The sequence below is a fragment of the Pleurodeles waltl genome, chromosome 2_2 (genome assembly GCF_031143425.1).
Source record: "Pleurodeles waltl isolate 20211129_DDA chromosome 2_2, aPleWal1.hap1.20221129, whole genome shotgun sequence".
NCBI classification, from domain to species: Eukaryota; Metazoa; Chordata; class Amphibia; order Caudata; family Salamandridae; genus Pleurodeles; species Pleurodeles waltl.
In genome coordinates this window covers 1,029,881,214-1,029,903,673 of record NC_090439.1, presented here as the reverse complement: position 1 = coordinate 1,029,903,673, position 22,460 = coordinate 1,029,881,214, and the positions used below count along the sequence as shown (strand labels likewise).

The window sequence follows — 22,460 nt, the reverse complement described above, 5'->3', positions numbered from 1 at the left end:
TCTCCTTCGCGCTCATGGTGGCCGTCGGCTCACTTATGTGAAACTGCTTTACTTTTCATTTTCAGTTTGTGTGCCAAGAAAAGTCCAGTTAGGAGTTTACAACGCTTATAGCTCTAACTGGAGCAAATGCGAAACCCATTGCATTGCAAATGCTTGTTTACCTTTAATATTGCTTTGGTGCTTCTAAATGTTGCATATGGACTTTATCTGACGAAAGCATATTGCGTGTAGAATGCTACTAAATGCAGGTCCAGGGTTCCTCACAAAAACTGGCTTTTATTTTCAAGGAGCTAGGTTTTTAACGTTTTGGAAGCACAGGCATTGCTGACAACAAAACTAAGACCTCTCTCCCCGCTAGTAAGAAAATACAGTTTCTTACTTGTCTGTCACTCCATTAGCTATGTATTACCAGACTGTATAAATACATAAAGATGCTAACGAACACAACGCTATTCATTTTTTCATACCAAATAAAAAATAAAAGCCTTAGTAATCCACAGGAATACAAATCTTTAATTAGTATTCTGAAGACAAATCTGACATTCTTGTGTGTCCACCAGTCAAGTAGTCTTAGTGCAGCTGATCCCCTCTGGAGACCACCTGAATCAATGGCACCTGATGGAGGGTTGTGCTTGGGGGCAGCCAATCTGAGAGTCTATCATTTATTGTCTAGGCACCAAGAGCTGCCACAGATTTTTGAGACATCACAACTCATACAGAGGAGTATTTGGAATTCTATTTGTAAATAAATGCACTTTTGGCGTCCAATTAATGTTGAGGACAGCGGGTGAAAAGTCTTTGGCATATGGAGAATGCTACACAAAGAACACAATGGAGAAGCAGCACATAAGGAAGCCAAACAGATTGCAGCAACTTTTCTCAGAGAGGTTTTTGTGTTTGCCAAGAATCCGTCAATGAACATAATCCACTTTGACAACTGCTTGTAAGCAACCACAAGCAGGATTTAGATAGCACCTGTTGTTAACACACAAAGCAACTGAAAAGTGAGGAAGTGACACTAGCCAGAAGCAGTATAAAGGGAATGACTGATTCTACTACAGAAGGTCTGAATGGGAGACCCCATTAACAGCAATGACAGGATTTATTTCTCAGTATTCAAAAGGTATAAATAACTTGTGAGATAGTGACTATGTAACTGTGTACCAAGGTCTGCATCATAACGAGAAAGAGGTAACAGTGTCAATCGAGTGCCCCACCCCCCCACCCCAAAAAAAACATAGCGGATTCTCACAATTCTCACAATTCCGCCAGCGTTAACAGGGGCCACATCCCAACATTAGGATTTATCTTGAATGCAGATTCTCGGCAGAGGGTTGTACCCCGAATAAAGGGAAACCAGCAACATGATATTTTAAGTGATCTCCTTCAGGCACAACTAACTTGATTGTGCATGTTTTTCCTATGCAATAATAACTTAGGCACTGCAGCATACTGTGAAAGTACTCCAATTACTCCTTTGAAAATTCCGCTGAACGTTCCGACCAGGTTCTCACAATTGCAATGATGGTCGCCAGAAGAAGACGAACATGAGCTTTCATACAATCGAGTTGTTTCAGTACTTCTCATTCTATGATTTTTCCCGGATTGGACAATCATTAAGTAATGTGGTGTCGTGGCATTAAAATCGGTAATTATGTAGAACTTGCATAACACAAGATTACAGCATTACTCCAATTACTCCAGCTTGACTAAAATTACTCTCAGTCCTACCTTTTACTCAAACGACAGGCCTAGAGGGCAGAATTTTCCTGTAGTTTCAGTTGCAAAAAAACAAGCTGTATATACACAAAAATAGAGTATCAGAGCTTGCCAGATACATGGTGCATTATCCCTGTACTCGCATATTCTTAGTTATATGTACTTGCAGCCTTGTAAAAGTCACCTATTGTCACCTCCAAGCCCTCCACAATATCGGACCCAGCGATCTCAACCACCGTGCCACCTGGTCCTCGGCTTCCAGACCTCTCTGCTCCTCCCAGCAATCGCTTACCAATGTACCCCGCATACAGAAGTCCTCGGCTGGAGGAAGATCTTTCACCTACCCGGCAGCAAAAGGTTGGAACACCTTACCTCTCCACCTCAGACAGTCACCAACGCTCCCTCAATTCAAGAAGGACCTCAAGACCTGGCTCTTCGACTGAACTTTGAGGACAGACCCCTCAGTGCCTTGAGACCCTATGGGTGAGTAGCGCGCTCTATAAGTATTTGATTGATTGCTTGATTGTGACGGAACACGTGTCAGCTGTGGCTGCTGCTGTATTATTCGTGTAGTGGAATCTACAAAGGTTTGAATACATTACACTACAGAACTACATATCAAGGAATCCTGTGTTATGGACTTTTTACTTTGGTTGGACTTCCAAATTTGAGTGCTGACGTATCTATCTATAATACAATAACAAATTATTTGATCTTTTGCCATCTTTCTGGTGCTCATGTAAAGTGCTCCAGTGCCTTTGGGCTGAGTTCACTCTATGTAAAACTACAAAAAAAATAAGAATGAGTCAGGAATGTGGGCCACTTGTTTTGGGCATGCTCTGGCCTAATTCCAATCCCAATCCATCCCTGGTTTGCCACCTTATACTCCAGATCCATTCCAGAGCAAGCTCTCCCACCCCTACTCACCCTAGCCTGCTTATTAAGATAAAATGAGAAACTGTGTCAAAGGCTGCAGAGAGATCAAAGAGGATAAGGACTGCCACAACACCTTGACCCAGAATTATCCACAGTTCAGCCTCAGCTTAAAGCTGTTCATTCCGTTCACTGGTATACACAGCAAAAAAGGATTTGGATCTGATGGTAGTACCACGTGCATGGTCCAGAACATGCCCATGGGAATAGTGCTCCCTTAACTCTCTCCCCTTGCCTTTATTATACTTTTCTCATCCCCCACACGTCTCCTCTGCATTGTTGCTTTGTGGTTAGGTTTAAGGCTTTACCATCCACATACATACATAGTGTTACTTGGAAGAGACCCATAATAATCATCAATAGTAATGAGAGCAAGTTGCTTTTTCCTGCTCGGAGAGTCCAAGGGATCCGCTTCTTTGGATCCATTGCACAGCTTAGTGTTCTGTAAGTGTTCAAGTGAAGGTAGACTGTCCAGTAACCCTGCGATCAGACTCAAAGAGACCACCAGGATCGAGGCAGGTGAAAATTTAATCAAACAAGAGGTGTGCGAAGCCCACCCTTATTCGAAAGACGGTTGAACAGAGGTCTATTTATTTGGCAATTATTAGAAATGGGGTCTTTGGTTGGCAGTCAGGTTATCCCCTGTCCAAGCAAGGACCCTCATTCTAGTCAGCGTAAAAAGAGAATCACCCTCAGCTAACCCCTGCTTACCCCCTTGGTAGCTCGGCATGAGCAGTTGGATTAACTTCAGAGTGCTAGGTGAAAAGTACTTGTACCAACACACACAGTAACTTAATGAAAACACTACAAAATGACACAACAAAGGTTTAGAAAAATAGAAAATATTTATTTAAACAAAACAAGTCCAAAACAACAAAAATCCACAATACAAAAGTCAAGTTATCACTGAAAATGCAAAACTTAATTTTAAACACACATTAACATTGTTAGCGTGAAAATGTACCTTGGGTGTGTCAAAAATAACCCCGCTTGGGCGAGCGTGCGTCAGAAAGGGCTTGCGACGCGTCGATTTCACTCACTCACGAGATCTTGCAATTTTTCTCCTTTCGTCGGGTCGTGCGTGTCATTTCTTCTCTCTGATGTGTCGATCCGGTCAGCACTCTTGGGCCCGGGAAGGCCTTGCATCATTTTTACACGCCCAGCAGTGTTTGCATCAGAAATCCAGCCGCACTATGATCCGAAAACCATGCAGCACACGTTGCGATCTCACCAGCCTCCGTCAGCGATGCTGCGCGTCGTTTCTCCAGCCCCGGGCATCGATCTTCAGGTCGCGTTGCAGGTGAGCATCAATTTTTAGCCACGAAGCCGGCAGCGCATACATTTTTCAGCCGCAGATCAGAGTCGCGTCGATCTTTTCCCCGCACGGCGTTCTGTGCGTAGATTTCTTCCTCTTAGGCTGCCAGCTTCTCTTTTCAGGGTCCCAGGAACTGGAAGGGCACCACTTGGCAGAGTAGGAGTCTCTCCAGAGACTCCAGGTGCTGGCAGAGAGAAGTCTTTGCTGTCCCTGAGTCTTCAAACAACAGGAGGCAAACTCTAAATCAAACCCCATCTTCACAAGATGGAAGGCACACAAAGTCCAGTCTTTGCCCTCTTACTCTGGCAGAGGCAGTAACTGCAGGATAGCTCCACAAAGCACAGTCACAGGCCAGGCAGCTCTTGTTCCTCAGCTCTTCAGCTCTTCTCCAGGCAGAGGTTCCTCTTGGTTTCCAGAGGTGTTCTAAAGTCTGTGGTTTTGGGTGCCCTTCTTATACCCATTTTGCCCTTTGAAGTAGGCCTACTTCAAAGGAAAGTCTCTCTTGATTGTGAAATCTTGCCTTGCCCAGGCTAGGCCCCAGACACACACCAGGGGGTTGGAGACTGCATTGTGTGAGAGCAGGCACAGCCCTTTCAGGTGTAAGTGATCACTCCTCACCTCCCTCCTAGCACAGATGGCTCATCAGGAAATGCAGGCTACACCCCAGCTCCCTTTGTGTAACTGTCTAGAGAGAGGTGCAAACAGCCCAACTGTCAAACTGACCCAGACAGGGAATCCACAAACAGGCAAAGTCACAGAAATGGTTTAAGCAAGAAAATGCCCACTTTCTAAAAGTGGCATTTTCAAACACACAATCTTAAAACCAACTTTACTAAAAGATGTATTTTAAAATGTGAGATCAGAGACCCCAAACTCCACATGTCCATCTGCTCCTAAAGGGAATCTAAACTGTAATCATATTTAAAGAGAGCCCCCATGTTAACTTATGAGAGGGGCAGGCCTTGCAACAGTGAAAAACGAATTTAGCAATATTTCACTATCAGGACATATAAAACACACTACTATATGTCCTACCTTAACCATACACTGCACCCTGCCCTTGGGGCTTCCTAGGGCCTTGGGCCTACCTTAGGGGTGCCTTACATGTAAGAAAAGGAAAAGGTTTAGGCCTGGCAAGTGGGTACACTTGCCAAGTCGAATTTACAGTTAAAACTGCAACAGCAACGGGTCAGAAAAAATAGGGGGCAGGGGGCAAAAAGATTGGGGATGACCCTGCATAAGCAAAAAAGTCCAACAGCAATGATCAGGAGAAATCATATACTCCTACCTGCTGAAGGTTTGCTAAGCACCAGATAGATGTAAGTGATTTGTGGGTATCATGGTTTTTCATTGGCCTTAGTTCCAAGCCACTGCACAACAGAAAGCTGGTGGTTGCCTATCAAAGCTGGCCATGAGCCCTCATGAAGAGTTTTGCTTTTCACCATTTTTTTAGTTCTTTGATGTAAGTGAGTCTGAGCTCGAAAGCTGGAATGTGGCCCTCTTATTTATTGGAATGTGAAAATGTTGCTAGTGAAGTCTGCTGTGACTGGATCGATATTGGGAGTTTCCGGCTGTCTCTGGACCGCGTGCTCCTGTGAAGGTGGTCAGCTGCCCAGTTCCTAAGTGGTGGCAGGTTGTTTATTACTTGTTTTCCTTTCCAGGCCCTGGGCTAAACTTTAGTACTGAATATATGGCCACTAATCCATGCACGCCCACCTAGACAGAGCAAGCCCGGAGCTGATGTACAGGATATTACAGGATAAAATTGTCCTTGTTTATTGAACAGTGGTGGCCTTTAGGGCGGAGGGGCCATGCCCCCCCACCCTTTGCCCCTCATGAAGAGTGTCTGTCAGGCTGAGCAAAGGTCACTTTTCATGTTCAGCTCAGGCAGCCAGGAGCAGACATGCGCGATTTGCGCAGACTCCTGGCTGCCTGAGCTGAACTTTGCTGGGCTGAGGAAGTCACAGCTCCTATGGGCGTGACCTCCTCGACTCAGCAAAGGTGCTTCGAGGCCCTCCCCTGGGTGACGAGGAAAGCGTCACCCATTGACACTCGCCCTGGGCGCTTCAGGTTTAAGCCCTGAAGCGCCCAGGGCGAGTGTCAATCAGTGACACTTCGTCACAGAGTGGGGTGGGGTCAGCAGTCTCACTGACCCCATCCCACTCTGTGACGAGGCTGGGACTGCTGCCTTCTCTCATTGGCTGACCTTAGGTCAGCCAATGAGGGAAGGCAGCAGTCCCCACCCTCCTGGGACCTTGAGGCTGAATGTAAGTGTGTGTGTGTGTATGTGTGGGATGCGTGTGTATGTATGTATGTATGTATGTGATGTTTTAAATTGAATGTTTGGTGCGCGCGTGCATATTTGAGTGTTATGAGTGTTGTTAATGGATGTGCATGCGTGCATCTGTGAAAGAATGAGTGTGTGCGAACTTTTAAAATGAATGTTGGGTGCATGTTTGAATGGTATGAATGTTGTTAATGAATGTGCATGCGTGTGTGAAAGAATGAGTGTGTGTGATGTTTTAAAATGAATGTTTGGTCATGTGTGCATGTTTGAATGGTATGAGTGTTGTTAATGGATGTGCGTGCGTGCGTGTCTGTGTGTGAAAGAATGAGTGTGTGTGTGTGTGCCCCGTCCGACCCACTCCCTCCTAAAGCTGCCGGCCGCCACTGTTATTGAATGCAAGCAGTTTGGGCTCACACTGTTTTTATAGCTCTTTTCTGCTATTTGTATGTCTTCGTAGTGCTACTTTAGAGTACCTGGGTACCTTTCTGCATGGTTCTTGGCTTTTCCAGTGACTGGAATTATCTAATATAGGTATCTTGTCGCCCAGTGTATGCAATAATACTGCACCCAGTTTGCGCCCAAAATGTGGATGACATCTGTTGAAAATTACTTTCTGTACGTTTTGTAATATCAGTCATGGAAAGGGGATTATTTTAAGGGCTACGGGCGTCAACCCCCTTTTCTCCTCCAGATGGAAACAACAAAACAAACCTCTTTGTAGTCCACCTACTGGAGAACAATGTATGTTCTCTCATATGTGCAGAGTAAAAGTTACATAGTCTAGAGAACTTCCGCGTTCAACAGCAGAATTTATCAAAACAAAAAAAGCTATTCAGATGTTTCCCCTACGGCGGTGTATAGTAGATATAATTTATGATTAAGCTCGTTGAGAGCAGAGATTTCTTTTGCTAAATTCTCCACGTGATTGACAAATCGCAGTGTTGTCCGTAAGTTGTCTGTAAGGACATGCATTGTTCTGTTGCCTGGGGGTTGTGCAGCCCTGCTGTCCTGACTTGTTCGATATGGAAGAAAACACACACTCCTGGAAACACTCTAAGGATTCTAATAACACGGTCCCAAAGCTACTCAGCGCCTATAAAAAAGACGGAGGCACGAATTTTAAACAGTGATCATATACGAGCTAGAGGCTTTTGTTACCAATTTTCCAAGTTGTATTATTTCGAGGAATTTTAGAAAATACCCGAGTATTCGCCACGAAATCCACAAAAGTATTTGATCACCAGATGTGTGTCTATTTCCTCTTGCCCTATGCGCCCACGTTATCAGCAGAACAATCTATATGTTTCTGGGTAGGAGGAAGGGTCTTTTCTATGTTTTACCCCATAGTTTTCCACAGGGAAAACGTTTTTATGAAGCAACATCTATCCTTTGGCTCAACGCTCTTCAATCATTGGTATCTTTAGCTTAGGAACCTTCAGCCATTTGCCTGAGAGATTGTCAATCACACCTTGAGATCAGCCCACAGGAGTGTTTTATTCTCACCTACTTTTTATAGACTGTTGGGTACACCCCTCCACTGGAATGCACAGGGGACTATTTTACATCTGAAAGGTCCACCCTGTCATCACACATTGAATTATTATTTATCTCTTCCAGGTATTATACACACAGAGTAAACATTTTTCTAACTATTTTGCAATTCAGCAAGCATATGTTGTTCCTTTTGTCGTTGATCGAGTGGAGCATCAAACCTTGTTCATAGAAGGGACTTTAAAGTGACCGGCTCCACTCAACAGGTAATGGTGTTTTTTTTTTTACTTTCAAATATTGATTTTGTGTACGTGCTTGTTGGGCCTCCCAGTAACATCTGCAATTTAGAGGACCTAAAACCTGGCTATGGGGAATTTTAACTTGATATTAACCATTTCTGGAAAGAAAATATAATGCTGATTTAGCAAACCTGAGCAGACAGAAGAGGCGTTCACTGTCTCGGAAAATATAATGTACAAACACAAATTAATAGCCCATACCTATGCAAATTATGCCAGCCAAAAACAACTCAATCGGTCACCTTGCCTGAAGCGCATTGGCCTCGTCTGACATCAAGGGCTTTCAAGTTCCCACTGGTTATAGATTGACCTCTTCCTAAACACTCTCCTCCAGCATTCTTCCTAATCTGGACAGCTGTTAATGACAGGAGCATGGGTGTAGGTTGTGCTTCCATAGTGTCTATGGTCTGCTCACTCCTTAGGCTCCATTATGTAAATCCGTCGTATTGGAAAAAGCAGGCCCTGCTTTACTCCAACAATTGCATTCTGGGAAACGCACCTGTAATACCCCTATCTAATTACCCAATGGATCAATGACGCATCTCCGCAGTGTTTGCTATGAAAATGAAGGACTCACCAGTTAGATGGGGCCCAGGTCTACTAAATGAACACACACAAACACACAACACACACACACTCTGTTGTTGCCGCCACCTACCAACCAGGTCTCTCCAAGGTCAACACTTAGCACCCTACTAAGGATGGTTTTCAACATTCCCTGGCACACACCTGTGCACCTGCAAATCACTTAACACACAGTCATTGAAGGAGTCCTGCTGACTACCTGAAATGTGAGGCAAGTTCCCTTTGTCCTTATTTCAGTGGCGGGATGTAGCCAAACAGCCCATGGAAGGCAGGTGGGTAAGACTGTCACTCGCAGAGAGAGCACCAGCACAGGTTCACACTGAAACAATGTGTGTCTATTCTCCCCACTCTTGTGTAGGTTATGGAATGAAGCGCCAAGTGTGATGGTGCATTGGATGCAGACGGTCTCAGAGTAATACATAATGACTCTACATTACATAATAATCACAGCATATATATGGCTCTTTACAGGTGAGCATTGTTGATTACTATATTTTGGCAAAATGACTGCAACTAGTGGGCAGGTGTCAGACACGTCAATGTCTTGGTATCGATCATGCCTGGATAATAGGAGTTTTCAAGCAGCCTAGGAAAAAATGTTCACCTTCGTTTTCCACGATTAATTTTGAGTCCACTAATGTAAATCTGCACAAAAAATTAGCATGTCTAACAAACAACAGAGGGAGTTGCTGTGTTTCCACCAGAACATGCGCATCCACGAAATGCCAAAAGTGGAGTTTGATTTATTTGCTGGAAGATGGTTTTGTCTTTTCCAAAGTGAGTGCACCTCTCATCCGTGATGGGACAGAGCAGCATCCGATCAGACCACAGTCCCCGCTCTCTTGTGTCAGAACCACGAGGTGAAAGGGAGTAAACCTAACAAAGGAGTCAATCCTGACTTCCTTGTGTTTGCTGCTCTGAGTAGCTGCACATAGATGTTCATTGTTTATGTTTGTTAGCATGTTATTTAGTCACATTCTGTGTGACCCATTATTAGGAGACATTGGAATTAAGGCTCGATGTGATGATGTAAGAAAGCCAGGATTAGATATTCCCTGCACTCAAAATTGGCAATCAATCCAGTTGGACGCGCCCCAACATAGCTTCCTCCCTTTCACTTTGACCACTTCACAGGAGTGAAATGTTGTGATGTGTACTCGGCTCATCAGAGCAGATCATTTCTAGGCATCCCTGATGATTTTGTGTTCTGCTTCCATAAACTGGGAGACTTGCTGTCTTTAGTATGTTTTCTTTGAGGGGAATTTAAGGGTGCGTAACAATATGGGTAGATCATACACACGTGACAGGAATACGGGTGGAGCTTTTAGATGTGACAGGAATTTTGCTCAGGAAAGAACATGGGAAGGACAACTGAGTGTTTATAGATTTAATAACCAGTTCCAATACCGATTCCGTTTTTGAAATGTTCTGATTTGTGTGATTGACACAGACATGAGGAAGTTATTGACACTTTTTGAAGAAATGGTTGATAACAAAATTAAAGAGATTAAGTGATCCAATGATAGGAATCAGCAGACAAACTCACATTTGAAAGACTGAAATAAAAGAAGTGATGAAAATAGAGCTATAACATTTTTAGGCCATTAATGAATGTTTTCAACAAGGCATTGATTTATTATGTGAGGTTGATGATGCACACACACACACATACACGTGTTTCATTTGGTGTTTTTGATCATGATACATGGGGAGTTTTTTCATCTGGAAGAGCAAACATGCATGAATAAATAAGGTATTTAATGTTTTTAAAAATATATTATTATAATATATATGATACCTATGTTTAATACATTTAGTCATAACGCCACTTTCTCAGATTGGTGTACTGTTAAGCAACACCCATGTGAGAACTAATTCAGGGTTTAATATAATTAATAATTGTCCTAAGACACCTGTTTTCATTTTTTTTCATGCACCGGGAGTCTATTTGCTTTTCACGAAGTCGTTTAGTTAATGTGGCTGAACACTGAATGATGTCTTATTTTTTGAAGGCCAGGGGAAGTAAATGCATGTAGTCCATGATATAGATGCTTTTCATAGACATTTGAATAAAAGTTAGTTTAAGAAGTGTGATAACTCATATAAACAATTGAAACTAATAGTACTCGTAAAATAAGGGGCCGATGTATGAAGCTTTTCAAAAAGTTCCGATTAGGCATTTGCAACCTTTAAAAGACTTTTTGCTGTGTACTAATCACATTTTAGGCGTCCGACAAGGTTTTCCGACTTCTACAATGGGATACCGAATGGATACCGATCGTAGTCGTCCTTATCAAATGATTTATTGCTATCATTACAGCAGCTCTACAAAGTATCACTCATTGAGGGTTAGAGTTACGCATTTCCATACTTGACTCCGCATTACCCCCACATAAATGTTATGTCAGGCATTTCAGAGTTTCTCACAGTAACTCACGACAATCTCAATTCCCACACCAGGAAGGCTGAGCTTGGAGTCTGTTACATTCAAAGCCATATTTTCTACAGTGCATAGGCAAAGCAAGGGTCACGGGGTGGAGGAGTCAAAATCAGACAGTTAACATTGGTACCCAGAATTTTTGCCTCTCTTTTAACTTTTGATATCTGAACCCGAACTGGAGTATTCTTTGCTGACTTTCCAATTTCCGAGTCTCCGACTCGTACAAACCCAGAGTGTTGCAGTTCCGACAAACTCTTACGACTGCAGTTTGATTTCATAGCTGTTAACCCACTGCAACCGAGGCATGGTCACCAGCACGTTGTAAGTGATGTTTCCCAGGTGTTATGGCATATTAGTAGTTGTGGTATAGTCACGGGAACCATGGAGTCAGGCTAATAGATAAGTTAAGTGAGATCAGTTCATTAGGATCCTTTTCACCTCTTTTTTTGAAAATTGTGGTCAATGGGTTCGACTGAATATCAGATGGGAGAGAGTTCCATATACATGCATAACTAAACAATGTATTTATTGTTTTTAAAAATGTAGCCTTTCTATAACACCTATTTTTAATAACTTTAAGAATAGGCCTGCTTTCATAAATGGGTGCATTTTCAATTAACACACCTATGTGAACGAACGCAGGGTTTAATATAATTACTAATTGTCGTAAGACATCTCTTTCTAATCATCTCCATGGTGTGTCTAGCACTCCACATTCCTCATCTCCCTCCCTCCAAACATCAGCTGGATTACTATTGTAACTACAACTGAGTGCCTATGAGCAGTCTCAATCCACAGGACTTCAGGGACATCTGAAATAGAGTCACTGCGATGGGTATGCCCCGTAATTTTACTATTTCATTTATGTATTCTGAATGCTGGAAACATATTAGATTGTCATGTTGTGCACATTGCGTAAACCTAGCCTGTAAGCAACACAGCACTGAACATTAATGGGGATGACAGAAAATGCATAAGTGCAAATCAAGCAGCGAGTTAAACCTTTTGAAATAAACTTTTCACAGGGAGATTAAAAGCCTCATTACGAACCTGGCGGTCATGTCCGCTGCCAGTTTGGCGGTCTGACCTTTCAAAAGGCTGGTGGAGAACAGGTGCATGGGGCCATTGCACTACACATGGCATGGGCAGTGCGGGGGTCCCCCTGCCAAGCAACCTCGTAATGCACACACTGCTGCTACGCAGACAGTGCCCATTACGAGGGTGCTGATGCCCCCTGCGGGCGGGAGCAGTGCCGCCGGCTTGATTATGAGCTGGCAACAATGCTACCTCCACTTTTCTGCTGGACTGACGGGTGGAGACCTTGGTTTCCGCCTGTCAGCCTACTAGAAAAGTTGTAATAGTGCCAGCGGGGAGGTCGCCAGTAAGGCGGCAACCTCCCCATCGGATGTTTGGCGGGCGAGTCTTCTCATCCACCAAACCCGTAACGCGGCTTTAAGTGCTTTTTACAGTATCAACTTTCAATCGAGTGCTGCGGTTCAGTTTTTGGCAATGTAGCCACTGGATCATAGGTGCTCAATTAACCTATTGCCTTAACTACCGAGGTGTTAACATGGTTCTAGGTGACTATAAGGCATACGCTGGTGCAGTGCACATCTGGTGTGATCCTGGGTACGAACATAAAGACAGCACTTCCCTCAACACATCTTATTTGGAATCACCGCAATAGAACCAAGCACTCAAATGCGTCATTCGTAGTGCTATATTTTAAACGATACTACCTCTTGAGACAGTCTCAGCTTTCACAGTGACCATAACAGGATACTACAATGTGTTACCTGTATTTTAATTTGGACGATACACTGAGAAAGTATTTTTTTCAGAGGACATTACTGGCTGAACTCGGTAGTACTTGAAGTACAGTACTTAAGGGCAATGCTTCCTTCTGCCTCTATTCATTTAACTTTAAGCACTGGTTACTCTCCCTTAAGGAGTGAGCCAGAAATGCTGTGCATACCTTTGACAATACCTAAAACGAAATATCAAAGAATAGTTTGCCCTGGGGCGCAGCAAGCGGGCGCCCTACCCACAGATGTACAGTAAATTAAAAAAGAAGGGAAATAAAAAAATTGTACGCAAAAACATTTCAGCTGAACACTGCACTGATTGCAACACATGTGGCGCCTATTCTCGGTGTTGCGAAACATCTCGTGCTTCCTCAGGGCAGAATGTTTAATACGCCTCAAGGTAGAAACTGATGTTCATAAAAACATCCATCTCTGTCTAGCACACCTTCAATTTGAGTTTAATTAAATATTCTTGTTGAATGGTTTTTAATGATTGGTGCATCAATGTTGTGGGCTCAAAGTCATGCATTCTGATGGAGATTTCAGCAAAGCCAAAAAAGAGGTATTATTCCAAATTGCGCAAAAGGCGGACAAAACATGCACATGCTCTACCTGCATTCAGACTTAGCAGGATGAGAGGAGAGTGAAGGGTGAGCATAGATTAATATGTTTTGCCTAAATTTGTATTCCTGCCAGACCCACAAGTGCTGGAAAGAAATTAAAAATACAAGCAAAGGCCAATACATTGCTAAATGTAGCTAAGGATGTCTAACCATCCATACTAGGCCTAGATCCTAACTAGCATGCAGATCTTACCCTATAGCAGTGGTTCCCAACCTTTTGACTTCTGTGGACCCCGACTTTATCATTACTGGAACCCAGGGACCCCCATTGAATCATTATTGGAATCCGGGGACCCCCTACACTGACTGCTGGGACCTAATCTGTTAATATTATTTTATTTTCTAAGCAGTCGCGGACCCCCTAAGGAGGCTTCCCGGACCCCAAGGGGTCACGGACCACAGGTTGGGAACCACTGGCCTATAGTTTTTACCCTGCAGGATTTTACCACTCAGGTAAGTATCACATGGGCAAGTACCACACAGGCCACATTTTGGTATGAGACTTAACCATGCAGATATTTTCTTATTTTTTAAATGTCAAAATATTCGATTTAAGGGTTATGGGGTGGGTAAGGATTCAGGATAATATGTTTAAGAAATAATAGAAGTAAATAAAGGTAAGGGGCTTTAAGGGGTAAGTGTCAGGTAGTGGTAAAGGGAGGTAAGTGATTTTTAGGGGTCAGGAGTAGAGGTAAAGGTAAGTAAGGTGATTTTAGTGTTTAAGGGATGGTAAAGGTAAAGGGAGGTAAGATTTTATTAGACTCAGGGGTGTGTAGTGGTAAAGTGAGGTAAGGGGTTTTAGGGTTCACGGGAGGGTAGAGGGAGGTAAGGAGTGGTGAGGGTTCAGGGGCAGATGAAGGTAAAGGGAGATAAGGTATTCTTTTAAGGGTCAGGGGAGGGTAGAAGTGAAGGGTGGTAAATGGTTTTTAGGGTTCAGGGAATGGTGGAGGTAAAGGGATGTAAGCTGATCTTTAGGTTTAAGGGTGGGTAGAGTTAAGTGGTTTTAAGGTTGAATGTAGGTAGAGGTAAAAGGAGGTAAGGGCTTTTAGGGTTCAGATGACATATATTCACAAAAAAAAAAATCTCCCCCCCTCTGCTCCTTCCTCAAAAGTATCAGGGTGATTCATCAAGTGGAGGCCAAGAAAAGGGGTCCCCAAAACGCATTTTCCCCATTCAGTTTTCAATACGAAATTTAGACACAACTACAGCCAAACAGCTAAATGGATTTACACCAATTTTTTCAGAAAACTAGATTTTGGTCCAGAAATGTGCCTTTAGTGATTTGGCATAAATACGTTCAGTAGTTTTAGAGAAATGTCACAATGTGTATATCTCACGATAGGGAGGATCCACGAAATGTAGCAAATCTAAAGATAAGATCTAATTGGTTGCCACCACACCAACAACGATGTGCCAGCAGCCATCTTAAGATTTGGGACTCAGTCCTGAAAAAAAGTTTCAAAAAAGATAAAAGTGGGCAGGGAGCCCTGGGGCCCAAATCGTTTTTTTTTATTTTGCCACAAATTTGCAGACGATCCATGAATCTGCAGCAAAAAGTTTTTAAAAGTGCAGGCTCCCACACTATAAAGAAAAAACACTCCCTGGGGTGGGCCATGTCCCGGGAGGGCAGAATATTTAAATATTTAAGGGCATTTGGGCCCATATTTATACTTTTTTAGCACTGCATTTGCGCCACTTTTAAACGCAAAAGCGGCACAAACTTACAAAATACAATTGTATTTTGTAAGTTTGTGCCGCTTTTGCGTCAAAAAATGATGCAAATGCGGTGCTAAAAAAGTATACATATGGGCCTTGGTCCCTCTTCCTAAGCCTCTAGAAGGCCTTGGGGACCTCCATCTCCTTTCTCTGACATTATAATAAAGGGAAGGGGGCACACAGCCCCCCTCCTTGAACCACATAAGGCCCCCAGGGATGGGGTTCCTGATTCAAAATAAAGGGTAGGGGAGAGCATCGTCCCCCTCCACCAGCCTGTAAGAGTGCCCAAGGAACACATCGACTGGAGCTGACATCATAAAGGGGAGGAGACCTGGGATGGGGCAGAATACAAACTAAAGGGGAGGGGGCATGCAGACCCCATCCCTCGGGCGATAATATTTAAAGGAGGGGAACACAGCCCGTCGCATTGCTCCTTAACATGCCCACGGGGCCCCACCCCCAGGGATCTTCTCACTCACTATGTCTCGGGGAGACACAGTTTCTCTGACCGCAGGGGCATGGACAAGGAACAATTGTCAGCTCTCAGCCGGCGGGAGCTTTAAAAATGCTCCCAATGGGTGGGACAGATATTTGTTTCATGCCCGCAGTCTTGCAGGCAGGAAAACTCAGACGGCAATTCTGACTTCTGATGCGCCCAGGATGGTTGAATGAGGGAGGCTGGTGGGGATGCAGGGCCCTTGGTGCTCCCCTCATGGCTCTCCTAACATAGTTTCTTGTGGGTGCCCCAGGAGGGAGCCAGGGCACCCACCCAAGGCCACGGGGATGACGTCCCTGTGGCCACTATGGGCTCGTGGAGGGGGAGGTGCATCCCCTTACCTTTTAAGACAAAAAAGGCCCAGTTGGATGGGGTCCCCATAAAATAAAAAAAACAGCCCTGGCTTTGGGATCCCTGGGGTCCTAGAGGCTCAGAAAGGGAAGACACATGCTTCTCTCCTCGTAAAATATAATGCAGCCATGGGGTTTGGGGCTATTGGGGCTTGTAAAGGCCTGCAGGGGGCGGGGTCACACACACCCTCCCAAAGTTAAAGAAAAAAAAGAATTGTTATCCCTCACTTGTACCCAGGATGGGTGCTGACAGTTGGACTGCGGGGGCCCTAGTGGTCCCCCCAGCCCATAATAAAAGAAAAACATATGTCTGTCCTGAGTGTCCCGAGCTCTGTGGTCTTCAGCTGGAGTGCAGCGCTTCCTTCTGGTTGCTTCCGTGTCCAACTCCCAGCCGTGCACGGACGAAGGGTGCACATGACTTGGGGTGGTGTAATAAGTAAAAACCCTGGAAATTCATTATAAAAAATGAAGGTTAAAGGGGTGTTATAGTAAGGTGGAAATGTCAGTTAGAACATATGTTTTAAATTAACAAACTCACTGAAACTCACCAGTTATAGTTATGTCAAGTAACTATAACTCATGCCCTAAGGTAATTAAAACTCATGCCCCTCTGTGCACTGCTAATTAATACATATATTACATCATTCAGGACATGTTTTATGACATCATTAATAATATCACTGCAACATTTCCAATTACATCATTGATGAGAAAACTGTGCATGGTGGGTGTGCGAGTTATAGTTACTTCATAGCGCAAGATATAGGGCCTCATTATGAGTGTGACGGTCGAAGGACCACTACACTTGTGTTGATGGTCGGACCGCCATACTCAAGGCAGTCCGACTGCCCAATTACAACCCTGGTGGGCGGACCCACCAGGTGACTGCTGTCCCCGCCAGAAACATGGTTTTCCAACAGCATGACAGCAGTCTTAGTTGTACTCATTTTTCTCATGCTGCTGTCAGTCCCACCTGTAGAGCGAATTGGCCCAAGGGAAAATAGCTACCTAGGCCTATCAGAATGCTCAATTTTCAAAATTGGATTTGAAGGACTCTCACAACAGTCCCTCGAACCCAACAGTCCAGATATCTATATTTTTGAATTTTAATTTCTCAAAAACAACTAAATGAATTTACAACAAATGACAAAAAGCACCATCAATACCAAGATCTAGCTTCCTGCTGAATTTGTTGCAATTCCGTTCAGCGGTTTTTGCTGTAGACATGTCTAAAGATGTCTGTGGAAAGTGCATTTGAAAAGTTTCAGATTTAGTTTCAGAAAAGTTGAGATTTATCAAGCAGTGCTAAAGTTAATAGCAACACAAACACTTTTCCTATGAAACAACTGACTTAATTATTACTATTAGATATGTGTGTTAACATCACTGAATCAGGCTCCCCAGCTGACCCATATCCACTTTTTGTCTTTCATATTGTTCTAAGTCAGTCACAAGGCAACTCTCTGCACTCTTGCGTAGGATCAGGTCAATACCCAGCAGAATTAAAGAGGACATCCATTTGTCCATTACTAAAAAACTCTCATTGGATTCTGAGGATGCTAAAAGTTACTGGCCGATGTCTAGACTACCTTTTCCCCCTAAAAATGTGGAGAAGGTGCTCAAAGAGGATCTAATATCATTTTTAGACACTCATAATATCATTGATCCCTCTCAGCACGGTTTCAGGCTGCTACACTGCACAGACCCACTTTAATAGTGGCGAATGAAGAGCCTCGCAGGCAGGTGGACTCAGGAGGTAAGGCTGCACTAATTCTTCTCGATCTCTCTGCTGCTTTTAACATAGTGAACCACTCTCTGCTTGTCAATCAGTTAGAGAGTATTGGGATTGGGGGTGCAGCTCTTGCTATACTTTGTTCTATTCCCAAATGAGAAAATAACAGAGTTTGGCTTTGGGAGATTTTGTCTTGGATCCTTTCTGCCTACCTTGTGACAAGGCTCATCATTGTCCCCCATGCTTTTTAAAAACTCTGTCATCCTATGGGCTACATTTATTAGATCCTACGGCTTTTAGGCAGTGTCTATGCTGATGATACGCAAATAGTGGTGTCCATCTTATCTGATGTGGCCAAAGTAGGGAGTAAATTCAGAAGTTGCCTTGCTAATATTATTCTTTGTATGCAAAATAACTGCAGAAAACTGAATTCAGAAGAGACGGAGGTTAACTTATTTGGCAATGATAGCTCGTTTTGGAACACGTCTCGGTGGCCCTCTAACACCGGACCTCTTCCTTGTCCGGTGCAGAAAGGTAACAACTTATGAGTGCTGTTCCATAGATAGCTTTACTTTTTCAATCAAATATACCAAGTTACATCTTCCTGTTTCCATCTGCTTAGAGTACTAAGGAAAGTGTTCCAGTTTATCTCATTGGAAATGCAAAAAAATGTCATTGTAGCTTTAGTATTTGTCAGAATAAACTTTTGCAACCCACTTTATTTGGGGTTCCAGAAACGAGGTCAATCAAAACTCCAATCCCTTCAAAATGTGGCTGCTTGTTTATTTCTCAAAGAACCTAAATATAATTGCATATTTAAAGGTTTGCAGGGCCTTTATTTTTTGCCAGTCAGTGAACGAGTGAGATGTAAGGCCCTCTGTATGGCCCTCTGTATGGCCCACAAGGCTTTGCGCGGGCAGGGCAAGTTATACTTCAAAAAATCTTTACTTGCCATCTTCCCTCTCGTAAATTAAGGTCAAGCACCACCTGTCTGGTGGGTATCCCTAAAATAAAGAGAGGCAGATGAGGTGGGAGGAGTTTTTATTTTTTAACATGTAAACTCGGGAACACCGTGCTTCTTGCTCTCAGATCTCAATCCAATAGAGGATCTTTTTAGAAAATTGCTTAAAATATGGCTCTTTTCTAAACTCAGTAATTAGTTAATCTGCCCACTTCTTAGAAAATGCTAGCGCTAAGACGCCTCGGCAATTGTGAGCTTCATAAGGATTTTACTTACTTATTCAAATGTACTCCTTTTGATATCCAAAATCATGACCTACAGGTTTTAGGAATAGATTGCCCATATTATTGCTGCAGTGCACAGTCACATCTGCATGGCAGGTTTATTTTACTAGTGTTGTAAGTATATGAGGAGCTTGTAAATAGACACCCAAGGATGCCTAATTGCATATCCTCTGTACTCCTCTTCGCCAAGCCTGTGCCACTGCTGCGTTTCCTCTTCTCAGCAACCTGGTGCGTACCATTTGTGTCTCCTACAAATAAAGGAACCGCTAAAAAACATAAGATACTCCCAAAAACGCTCTTGAGAAGGTAATGAAAGGACACGCAGTGCCTGACCTCACTGAGCCGTTTTCCAGTTACAGCTTCCAGGCTAGACCCACTGAAGTTTGATGCCCTCTAAACAAGTTTACCTGTAGGAAAAAATGCTCTCTGGGACCAACCACCGCAGCCACGTTAACTCGTAAATTGGTAACATACGGTGTCTAGATCTTTGTCAATCACTGGGAGGAAACTGACATTTTTCCATATGTTTGTATTTTCCATTACATAGCATTGAGTGTCAACATTCAAATGCTTTATTTTAAGGCAATTTTTGATTTCTCTAAAACGTCTGATCTCTGTATTAAATTTTTTTACACTGTTGTCAGTGAATGATTTCAAAATATTGTGGCCTAAATACAGTCTGACATAAATACTGTGTCTTAAATATTGTTTACAAAGATATTGCCCCTATTGGAGTTAATAACAAACACTGACATCCAATGGAGCAATAACATTCTAAATGATATCTAGGATGATTAGCAAATATACTGTTGTAAAGCAGGGTTCCATCTCCTTGGCCTTCATGGACCTCTTCTGCACCTACGACAACGTGGTAGGGTCTAAATTGTGGGTGATTCTGATTAATCTAGGGGTGGATGCCAAACTGGTGCAGTCCGGGAGAGCACTGCATTATGATTTGTCTGCCTCAGTCAGGCATGGTCCATCAGGGAACGGACAGACGGCTTTAATCTCTGGAGAGGAGTGCGGCAAGGCTGTCCCTGGCTCCCTTATTGTTTCTTTTATATTTCAGTGATTTGGGCACAGCCCTGTCTAATAAAATTTTGGATACCCATTCAGTTGGCAGGAAAAAGGTCCCAGTTTTACTCACTATGGATGACACTATTCTACTTTGTAGAACCTCCAACAGTATTAATATCTTATTTCAAGAATGTATTTCTTTTATTGGGTCACTCAATCTTCTCACCATTGGAAACAAAACATTTATTATGGCTTGTAATATAGGGCAACATAAGATGCATGGTACATCTTTGCAAGCCACCATTCTGCTTTGACCCAGGAGTTTTCACATTTGAGTGTTGTCTTTGATGGGAGAGGTAATTGGGGACCATGTACCACCAAAGTGTGCTAGAAATTTGTAAATTTGGTAGGGTTTATTTTTAATCTCGCTAATCGCATTGGGAAAAACACTAGCTCCTCTAGTATAGGTATATAGAAGGAAGTGTCTCCCAATCCTCACATACAGGTCAGGTATTTGGGATACTCTAATTATAATAATAACTCTCTCCAGGGTGAACAAAATAGGGTGCTGAGGTGACTCCTGGGTGTCCCACTTCAATGCTCAACTTTTATCACACCAGGAACTTGGGGTGGGTTATGTGGATGATGTCATCAAATTGCCACACCCCCCTGCCCTTGTGGTGTTCAATTTGGGAGAACCCACATGCCTCGTTCAATAGGGAAATAATTAGTGACTGTTGTGTAAGAAAGGTTAAAAATCCCTTGGCCTAAGTATATTAAGACTTGATGACTCTGGGGAGGCTGACCCTTTTTTCTAAGCCTGCTGCCAATGACCAAATCTGACATTGTTTGGGTGAATACCACTTTTAAGTCGAAGAGTTGCTGTCAAAGGGGGGGAACATGTAAGGCTTATACTGTGCTCCATGGTACATCAGCCTTGGATCCGTAGCTAGAATGGATGGACAGTACCTGGGATAGAATGTTATTAACCCAATTTAGATGAGGCTTTGTGAGATGGCATCTTGGTTTCCTCTAGGTCAATTTGACTCAAATAAAGTATTGCTATGTCCATGCGATTAATCCTCTCCAAGCAGCTTGCTGCACTTTACCTTCTTTGGTCAATTTTACTCTAATTTTACGAAAAGTTATTTAATTCCAATAATCAGGGAGCTGGGAATCAGAAGTTCTGTTGCGGCCCTATTTTATTTGTTACAACTTAACTTCCCATCAAATTGTGTAACTATTTGTTATTTTTTAGAATGTTCCATCAACAGAAGGAAAACAAGGTTGTTTTAACTGGAGTGGATTTCCCTGCTGGGTGGACATTAGTATTTTATTACTCAGGGGAAATGCTGCAATTGTCGTCTCCTTATGAATTGATGTTGTGTAGGTTTTGTGCATTTCATCTATTATTTTTTTATTGACATTGGCAAAGGTAAGCCGGGACTTTTGTAACCCTTTGTTATTTGCCACTTGCACTTAAATTGTCATCACTTTATCTGGGAGAAGGACTGAACTAGCCTTGATAAGTTACCTTGGTGGCCCTCAGAGGACTTTTATTTCTTTTATCTGATTCTGGAATAGTGTCATGTATTTGCTGATATTTTTTCTTGTGCAATGATCTCTTGTCAGCATACTAGTGATGTGATTTTGATGTACTTTTATGGCTATTTGTGTAACCGAAATAAAGTTTGACTTGACTTGAATGGATATCTAGGCCACGATATTTATGGCAGCTGGCATTTTTGTTATTGATATTATGATATTCAACCATTATTGTAAAATTTTGTGTATGAAATGTATATCTTTTTAACTAACTTGCTTTAGTCTCTTTAGAGTATTTCCTAACTGCGTTTCTCTACTTGCCTTGCAGCATGTGTCACACTACCCAGAGTATTCCTGTAGTAACTCGCAGATACTAGCTTACATCTGTGGGTCAGAATGTCCGGGTATTGTAGGAACCCTGACACGGGGCACATTAAGAATGGGGCCGCTCGTCTCATAACCTAAGGCCCTGATTTCCTTCACTTATCATTTCTCCTTCCCTCTCATTCCTTTGTTACACATTCCTTCTCCCCTACACTCATTCTTTTACATTCACAGTACTTTCCTACTCCTTCCCTTACTACCTTTTCCCCTTTTCTCACGTTGTCCTTCCCATCGCTGTTTACCACCAATTTCTCTGGTGCTACCACATTTCCTATTTTCCCTTGTGTGTCTCAGTCCTATAATGTGGAGGGCAGTGGGCAAAAACGACCACCGAAACTCCGCTATCCAGCATGCACTCTGATGTGCCACAGTCTGAACAGCAGGCAGGGCTGTCAGGTTCTGTCTCCAGTAGCATGTTGGAAACACTGACCAGCAGCAGCAGTAGTTAGGCAGAGGCCATTGGTTGCCTTTGACTGCC

The 22,460-nt window shown here is 43.1% G+C and overlaps 1 protein-coding gene across 2 annotated transcripts in view; it reads right to left on the bottom strand.

The window, feature by feature from the left end:
• The window catches only part of CCN4 (cellular communication network factor 4), a 149,226-nt gene that overhangs the window by 47,994 nt on the left and 78,772 nt on the right, over positions 1-22,460 (bottom strand). The gene's annotated exons all lie outside the window — the stretch shown is intronic.